Here is an 8,999-nt window from a genome sequence, read left to right as displayed (position 1 = left end):
ACCTTCAAGCTTTTAAGACCCCAGATGCTATATCCTTTGATAGCCGGGCACCATCAGCTTTCTTCACCACATTTGCTTATTCGCCCGCTTTGTCTTCAGCAGTTGTGTCGGGAAGGTGAGCATCATAGAATGCCAATTTAATAGAAGAAAGTATGCTTGCATTGAGGGAGTACTTGAGTGGAGACCCGATATCCTTCTGCTACCTTAATACTAATCCTATAAATATAGGCTCATAGATCTATTTCCCCATCCTCATATAAATATATTTGCATATGTTACACAGAGGTCAGGAATGACACATGGACTTAAACCTGGTTTGTGAAAGAAGAAAGGTAGAGGAGGTAATGCATGTAAGAGATACGTAAGGAGGTAGAGTTGACAGAATTTGGTATCTAGTTGGATAAGATAGGCTCAACATTAGGGAACAGCCTAGGAAAGATAGCATTCTGGTTTGGGTGATTGGAGACATGATGACTATCAACTGAGAAAAGGGATATAAGGAAAGAGTGGGGAAGAGGAGATATAATTATACTTTAATGAACTGGGGACACAGAGTAGGGTCTTGGAAGTATAGATGTGTAGCTCGAAAAAGAATGTTGCATATGGGGAAGTTCTGCTCTGAAGAACTGCAGACGTTGCAGATGGGCTCACTGAAGTATACAATGACCCCCTTGATGACACCCAACCACAACAGTGCATAAATGGTGTTGGATCAGACACACCACAGTGGCTTGGGAGAAACGACGGAGAAAGTTAAAATAAAACTGAGATAGCCCCAGATTGAGTGTGGCCATTACCTGGAGTGAGTTAAAGTACATTAAGCAAAAAAATTTATTGGAAAATTTGGAGCTAAGAAAATCCCACAGGCAATTGAATTTGAAGACTCATGAAAACTGGGAGATGAAAAAGTCCAGGGCCCCCATTTGGAGGAAAGAATGTTACAAAAAAAAGGTGCTTGAAAACAATTCTTCCTGTGGATAAATGGACCATGTGAACATCAGCCTCCAGGAACTTGATGTCAGAAAAACTAGAGGGTGCCCAGCTACCATGATTAGCTCTCAAAGACATCACATTAGAAAGTCCTGGATAGGATGGGAGAAAAATGTGGAACAAAACTCAAAATAATACAAACCACCAGGCTTGCTGATCAAATAGAGACTGTTAGGTAGAATCCCCAAGATTATATATATAGCCTTTAGACATCCTTCAAGCTAACTAAATTCTCTGCCTTAGCTCAATTTTAGCCAAACAATAGGTAATAAGTCTTTAAGGGCAACAATAACACTAGGGAGGTTCACATACCTTAGAATAATCAACCATTTAAGATTTTAAAAGGCAGCATTTACCCAAGGGCAGTGTTCTGAAAGGTTAGGAAAGAAAGACAGAAACAGGAGCCAAGGAGGAAGTGGGATTGGTAATGCTACTTTGTGAGGATTATAATCTATGACACAGAAGAAAATGTACATGAATTGCTGAATGGAAAACTGATTTGCTTTATAATCCTTTAATTAAAAGTTTAAAAAGAAGACTCAAGAGACAGGAGGATGCAGAGAGAAGGCAGTCGGCTCAAGTTGAAGAGCTTTTTTGTTACCAAAACTTCTTCAAGGAGAGTGCTGTAATATGTGTTTTTGAAAAGTGGGGAGGGAGGGAAGACATGTTCTTCCCTAATTACTTTATTTTTCTTAACTAGAATACTGAGTATAAAAGCTGTACTAAAACCCAAATGCTGATAATTTTTCAAACATCATCTGGTACAGTAATTCCTGTCAACACCATGAGGCAATTCTTCTGTAAAAACTCTCAAATGTATATCACCAGTCAAGTTATCCCAGACACAGAACTTGGAACTTCTTAAATGAGTTCTTTAACAAGCTGAGACATGTGGAAGAACACCTCAGCTTGCTGGATATAGTAAAGGCACAAAGATGTACAAGACAGAATCTTTGTCTTTAAGCAACATCAAGTCTTCTTGTGTTCAGCAATGAGACTCCTAGACCATAGTTGTGAGACTCACAATTGTGCTTTGGGCTTGTCAGTCACTCACTGCCATTGAGTTGATTCTTAGAGACCTGTAGGACAATATAGAACTATCCTGGTGGGTCCCAAGACTAAATCTTCATAAGATTCTTTGGGCTTGAAGGCACCATAAATTGGCCTCATCTATTAGTGGTAATTTTTGGTAATGAGGCACAGTCTAAAGACTCTAAACGTGGGATGAATGATCTCATTCATTTGTGCTGTGCTTTTACTGGTGGAAGCAATAGAGGCAAACACGATGGATGGATCTGGCAGCAAACGAGCAAAGGAAAGCAGTTTGGAAATGCTTTCTCCTCTGAAAACACCTAAGTGTTTCTACGGGCAAGGAGGGCATCAAGGGCAACCTCCAGGCCTCATGGTTGCTTGGTAAAACTTGTGAAGGCACAGGGTCAAGGGAGAGGAGAAACAGTTTTGGTGGGAGTGGGGGCTTCACAAAGAAGAAGAAAGTATTCTATAAAAAAAGGGTCTGATAAGGAGAAGGAAGCAGCTGTTAGTAAAAAGGAGGAAATGGACTGGGTGGCTAATTGCCTCCATGAATACCTGCCTTTTTTTACCATGAATTGTGGGAAACAAAGATTTCTCCCAAGTCATCTCCCCCAAATATGTTAGACATAGGACACTGCTCGCAGCTAATGGTGACAGTTACTTCCCTTGAGGCAGTGAGCTGCCAGACTGCTATCTCCTCCCACCACAGGTGGGCCTGCTCTCTGCTGCTGGGGACAATGGGCTGCTTCTCCCTGAGGGCTGGCGACCATTAGCTTGGTTCCTGTAGATGGGGTTCACACCCTACTGATAATTGTTTCTAAGGAGATCCAGAGAACAGATCAGACTCAGTGACATCCAAAATTAGACTGCCATCCTGAATCTAGGATCCACTCATCTTTTCACATGTATACCCCCAATCCCTCCTCTTCCTATTGTGTGTATATCCCTAGATTGCCCCCCTCTCATTGCTGTATAACCTATAGTGCAACCCCCTTCCTGTGACGTATGTCTTTACCTGTAATTAGTGGGATTGTTCTCCCCCAAAAAGGTAAATAGGCCTTGGTTAGCAATAAAGAGTCTCTCTCTCAGGCTCCCTTCTTGGCCTCTTGTCTGCCCTCCCTCCTCTCACTCCCCTGTTCCCTTTCCCCTTGTCCTCCTTCCCCTCCCCCCCTCTCCACGTGGACCACCAAGCAGGACTGAGGTGAGCATGCTACTATGAAATATGTCTGACTCCATTATTTCAATCTCTTTTATCTCTCATGCTCTATATGACTAATATAATATTTATATAACTCAACTATGCAATTGTGCCTATCAAACCCGTGATTAGTGGTGGGGGGCTGGCCCCTTTCCAACCACAATGAATGGTGCCCAGCTACCACTCCTGAACATGCTGATCAAAGATGCTATAGAAGAATCCTGATCCAAAGAGGGAAACTGCAGAACCAAATGTCAAATTGTCATGCAAGTCAGAGTTTATGAAACCCTGGGGGCTGGATGTACCCCTGAAACTATTGCCCCAGGTCATCTTGAAGTCTTAAACCAAGAATATCACCTGAAATCTTCTTAAACCCAAACAATAATCTGGTATAACTAGGCAAGAATATCTGCCTAAAGCCCTGTCCTCTTTTAAGAGCTACCTACATGGTATCACATTGACAACAGCAATTTGAAAGATCAGTTAGGTACTGTATGAAGGGAGGGAGCTTATGCTTATAGGAGAGATTGAACTCCGAAAAGGGAAGAATGGTTGTACAACCCAAATGCTATTAATTGTACATGTAGAAACTTGCATTGACATATGCTCCCAACAGCAGCCCAAATTAAAAAACATGAAAGGGGATTCTAGAAATAATACTAGAATGAGTGAGCATTCCTGGGGTGATGTCCCACCTGACAACTGGATATTACCCAAGGTCCAGATCCGAAGACCTCAATACATGTAAGGGGGTAAAGTGACTTCCTATCTAATGATAAAAAGTTATATATATGCTTTAACATAAGCCTGACATTCTACCTACCCTTCATTCTAATTTAGTGTATGCTTGTGATTTTCTAGATTTGTATTGGATCGGAAGGAATATTAAAAAGTTAAGTTAAATTTTCTTCATCTAGTGTAGTGGTTATGTGTTGGGTTGCTAACTGCACAGTCAACAGTTCAAAACCGCCAGTTGCTGTCCTGGAGCAAGATGGGGTTTTCTACTCTAGTCAAGAGTTATGGTCTTAGAAACTCATAGGGGACAGTTCTACCTTTTCCTATAGAGCTGCAATGAGTCAGCATCGAGTTAATAGTAGTGAGAATGGGCTTTCATTATTACTATTATTTAAGACTTTTTTATTGTGATCTGGGTGAAAGTTGGTTTTCCATTCAACGCTTCACATCCAATTTGCTTTGTTGTCCCCGACCTGCAGGAACGTCAACGCAGACCCTGGAGGAGGGAGTGGGAATTGAGGGGAACAATAAACACGAGAAATGGAGACAAGACAGTATTCTGATCAAGTCTCTCTTTATTGAGTGAAAGGTTGCAGCCTATATAGGCCAGGGGAGGGGAAACACCCGTCGCACATGTAAATTAGGCCACTTTGGTAATAGACCAATCAAGGAGTCCGGGGGAACGTGCCCTCAGTAACGGTTTAGTCTTCAACCAGGTCCGTGAAGTGAAGTCATTTTATGCAAATCAGGTGCAGGCACTAGATAAGTAAATAGGGTGAAGACAATCTCCTACCCAATCAAGGGGAAGCAGGATATAGGTGCTTTGTCACACCATGTATGGAAACCCCCTTATCTGTTTCTAGGCAGACTTGAAGGCTAAACTCAGCCCGTCCCAAGGACAGGCTATTCAGAGGGGAGATAACCTAATCACAAAACTATGTCACCTAGGTGGGAATGGAAAAGTACTGCAAGCTCTGACAAGATATAGTGAAGATTGAGCCGAATGGCCCCGGACACTTTGTGACACTAATTACAAGCCCCACAGTCTCACAGCACTCTTCCACTTCCCCTTTTCTGTTCTTCCCTATCCCGTCTTGACTTCGGAGCTTTAAACCTGGGCAAATGTTGCCCTTTTGATTCCGTAGGTTGATTATAAGGAGTGAGTGCTTACCTTCCTGGGGTTCCTGCTCTCTTTATAGGCTGATCTTATGGTTTGGCTAAAAAATGACCCAGGAGAGTAAGTGCATTTCCAGGTCTGAAGGGTGTCTACGGGTCATAGTCTTGGGAGTACTACCGATCTCTCTCAGGCCAGTAAGCTAGTCTTTGATTTCCCTGACTTGTGTTCTACATGTGTCTCCCACTCTATCCAGGACCTTTCATTGTGACCTCTTATAGTGGTCAGCTGTGGTAGCCAGGCACCATCTAGTTCTTCTGGTTTCACGGTACTGGAGGCGGGTTCCTGTGGCATCATGGTTTCCTTGCATCTTTTCTTTTTCTTTACTGTTGCTTGCTCTAGATGGGGCAAGACCTATAGGTGCGTAGATGGCTGTTTGTAAACCTGTAAGACCTCCTTTGCAGGAGGTAGAACATTGTCTTTTTACACAAATGACTTTGGGACCATCTAGGCTCTGACCCTGGTTATGGCTCAGTTGTTTTCTTAGCTTTTCCCCTTTATACTCTACTATGTCCATGAATATATTTACAACACATTAATACATATGCAGAAACATCTGTCATTCCTCATTAATTATTTTGCGGTTTCTAATGTGGTATGTGTAGTAGTACGAATGGTGAAAATTGTTTTCCTTATCTCAGTCCATTTCACCCTACTTTGTGGTCATTAAATATTGTTAGGAGCATTATGAGTTTTCCAAATTTTGTTCCAAGATATATTTAAGTTTGCAGACATTTCGGTGTAATAGTCTTTCAAAAACAATTTAAAAATCTTACACGCTGCGTTTGAACCCGCAATGCCTGCCTGTGACAACTGGGGTTAAGCTGCAGCACCTGAGCAGGTGCTGGCACATAACTGGGGCCGCCAAGCCTCTGCAGGAGGCCCTTTTAACTGAGAGGACACTGTGAAAGAAAAAAATCCAACAATCTTGTACCAGGGGGATTTTAAAATATGAGACTGGAACCATACCTTGTGTAAAATCAATTCCAAAAATATGATTCTTTTTTTTTTCATTTAACTAGATTACTTCCTTTTAAAAAACGTGAGAACATATTTTCTTAGTATATCGCAAAGTATTTAAAATAGGAACCCAAGGGTAATTTTTCAAAATTTTTCATTCCTGTGGAGCAAATTTGTTTTTAGTAAAATGCAAAAAACAGGTCCAAAGATTGAGAGAGTTAAATGCAGCATATGCACTTTCTAGGTGAATAATAATTAGAATGGTCATTCTTGAAGTTTCTGTCGTTTCTTAACATCGAATGTCTGACAGGAGCTTTAGTAGATGACAAACATGATGCCAACATGCCATTTGATCATTGGATGAAGGAAGCCCCGGGGTGGTGCAAACAGTGAATGCACTTGGTTGACAACTTTTTGTTGAAATGTTGAGTTCAGAAGAAAGGCCTGGCAATTTAATTCCAAAAAATCAGTCGAAAGCTCAGTGGAGCGCAGTTCTATTCTAATCACATGGGATGAGCAGGAGTCAGCTGACATAGAGGAAATTGATTTTTACAGGAAGTAGTTATAATTACATGGGAAGATCAATTTGATTGGGACATTTAAAGAAGGTAATTTTTAAAATAAAGTTTTATTGGCATATCCTCCACATTTACAATTTAATCGTTTAGCCAGATTAAGAAGAGTTGTACAATCATCACAATCAATTTTAGGACATTTTCTTCTCTTACTCCCTGTTGTCAGCTTCTCATTTCCCCCACCCCCTCTGCCATTGCCCTAGGTAATTATTAATTCAGTTACTGTCTCTATAGATTTAATTATCCTGGATTTTATAACCAGAAAATCATATCAAAAACAAACAGGAAGCAAACAAACAAAACCTCAATGACAATGACAGAGCAAAATGGAGAAACCTCATTTAAAAAAAGAAATAAAATGTCTGATACTTGCATCCTTGGAGTATGGTCAGGAAGGATTCACTAGAGACTTAATCCATATGGGGCTCTGGAAATGGAGTTTGGGCTTCTACCTTAACCCAGAACCTTCTGTAAACCACGCGTTCATAATTTAGCTCTGATACCAATCCTTGGAATTTGGATTTTATTATTTTTCAATTCTTGGATCACACAGGCTGGTGTGCTTCTTTGTGGGGGACCAGCCTTACTACAACCAAATGGGTCCTAAGGGGCGTTGTGTAATTGAGGGGTAAATTAAAGAGACAAGAGATAAGGCATGCAAGGGCTCCCCTCTTCTATGGGGACTGGAACCAGAAAGAGGCAGTAATGTATTTTCTCACAAGCTTATGTAATCTTGGGCATGCAAGCCTACAGTAAGCACATACATAACAGGGATGGGGTGTATTAGTGAGAGACACCTAAAATGAATAGGACGAGCTAGGGGTAAACACGCAATAGGAAGGGGAGGTACTAGAGGCATACATGTGACAGGAAGGTACATATGTAACAAGGGTGGATTCTAGAGCAGTGGTTCTCAACCCTCTTAATGCCGTGACCCTTTAATACAGTTCCTCATGTTGTGGTGACCCCTCCCCCCCATAAAATTATTTTCGTTGCTACTTCATAACTAATTTTGCTACTGTGATGAATCATAATGTAGATATCTGATATGCAGGATGTATTTTGATTGTTACAAATTGAACATAAAGCATAGTGAGTCATCACAAAAACAATATGTAATTATATATTGTGAAATATTTATTTCTAATTACAATTAAATGAAATTTTGTCTTGAAGCATGTTGTAGCATGGGTAGGTGAGCATATCTGCATGTGGGTGGACCTGCCTGTAGACAGAGAGAGGAACAGTGTCCTGGTTCCTAAGACCATCAGAAATATGTGTTTTCCAATGGTCTTAAGTGACCCCTGTGAAAGGGTCATTCGGTCCCCAAAGGGATCTCGACCCACAGGTTGAGAGTCAAGATGGCAGCCTAACCTTGGTTGTCTCTGAGCTGGCTTGACCTTTGGTGTCTCTGAGCTCTTCTCCAGGGGAACAATCTATGATCCTGATCAGAAGGGAGTGAAGGGTCCGATTGCTCGTCATGGCAGACAACCTTCAGGCAAATGCCTTCAAGTAGTTGACCTTCAAGCATATATAGTAGCAACCATGTGCTTGCAAGTAGCACCTTAACATTGGCATTATTGCTAGGGGTTGGGGGGAGGCATCGTGGGGAATAACTTTTACTTAGGATAATATGTCTGGAACACATCTCCATGCTCTAAACATGAAGGTCTCCCTCCATTGGAGCCCTAGCCTGCCAGTAGCCTTAACGTATATGCACAGAGAATTTGTCCCATACACTCTCTTCCCAGTTCTGTTTCCCACACTTCTTCCTTGTGGTCAATTGACACTTCACTTAGATGGCTGCTTGTTGTAAGACAACCCTTTAAGACTGCAGACACTATTCTTTCTGATAGACACTATCTTGTTTCTTCAACACACTTTGCTATAATACCTGTATTTTCATTGTTTCATGAAGGCAAGTACTGACTAGGACTGTGCCATAAGAACTAGTTGTTTTTAGATGAGGGCTAGAATTAAGTGTGAGCCCCGAATCCACTCATATACCTATGGTTTATGTATATCTCCGGTTCATGGGAGCTAATGTGTTTTTTTTATTTTTATTTTTTTTTTTTTAAATTTTCACTTTACTTCCATTTTCCAATTTTATTCCTTTAAAATTATGTGTAGTATTATTTTATTCTTTTTTTAATCGTTTTATTAGGGGCTCATACAATTCTTATCACAATCGGGAGCTAATGTTTTTGTATATTAAAAATATTGTCATGAACGTAACTTTTTTGTTTGTATGTTTGTGGGTTTTTTTTAATCATTTTATTAGGGGCTCAAACAACTCTTTTCAAAATCCATGCATGCATCAATTGTGTAAAGCACA

The 8,999-nt window shown here is 40.9% G+C and overlaps 1 protein-coding gene and 1 non-coding gene across 2 annotated transcripts in view; both read left to right on the top strand.

Moving 5' to 3' along the window:
- LOC101649888 (TLC domain-containing protein 4) overlaps window positions 1–8,999 on the top strand; it is a 107,463-nt gene that overhangs the window by 16,903 nt on the left and 81,561 nt on the right. The gene's annotated exons all lie outside the window — the stretch shown is intronic.
- Window positions 5,906–6,034, top strand: LOC115870255. The gene has a single exon (XR_004046623.1). It is a non-coding gene; the product is annotated as a small nucleolar RNA SNORA76 (small nucleolar RNA).

The sequence above is a fragment of the Echinops telfairi genome, unplaced genomic scaffold, assembly GCF_000313985.2.
Source record: "Echinops telfairi isolate 266 unplaced genomic scaffold, ASM31398v2 ScPeMD7_443;HRSCAF=831, whole genome shotgun sequence".
NCBI lineage: Eukaryota > Metazoa > Chordata > Mammalia > Afrosoricida > Tenrecidae > Echinops > Echinops telfairi.
This window is presented reverse-complemented; position numbering and strand designations above follow the sequence as displayed.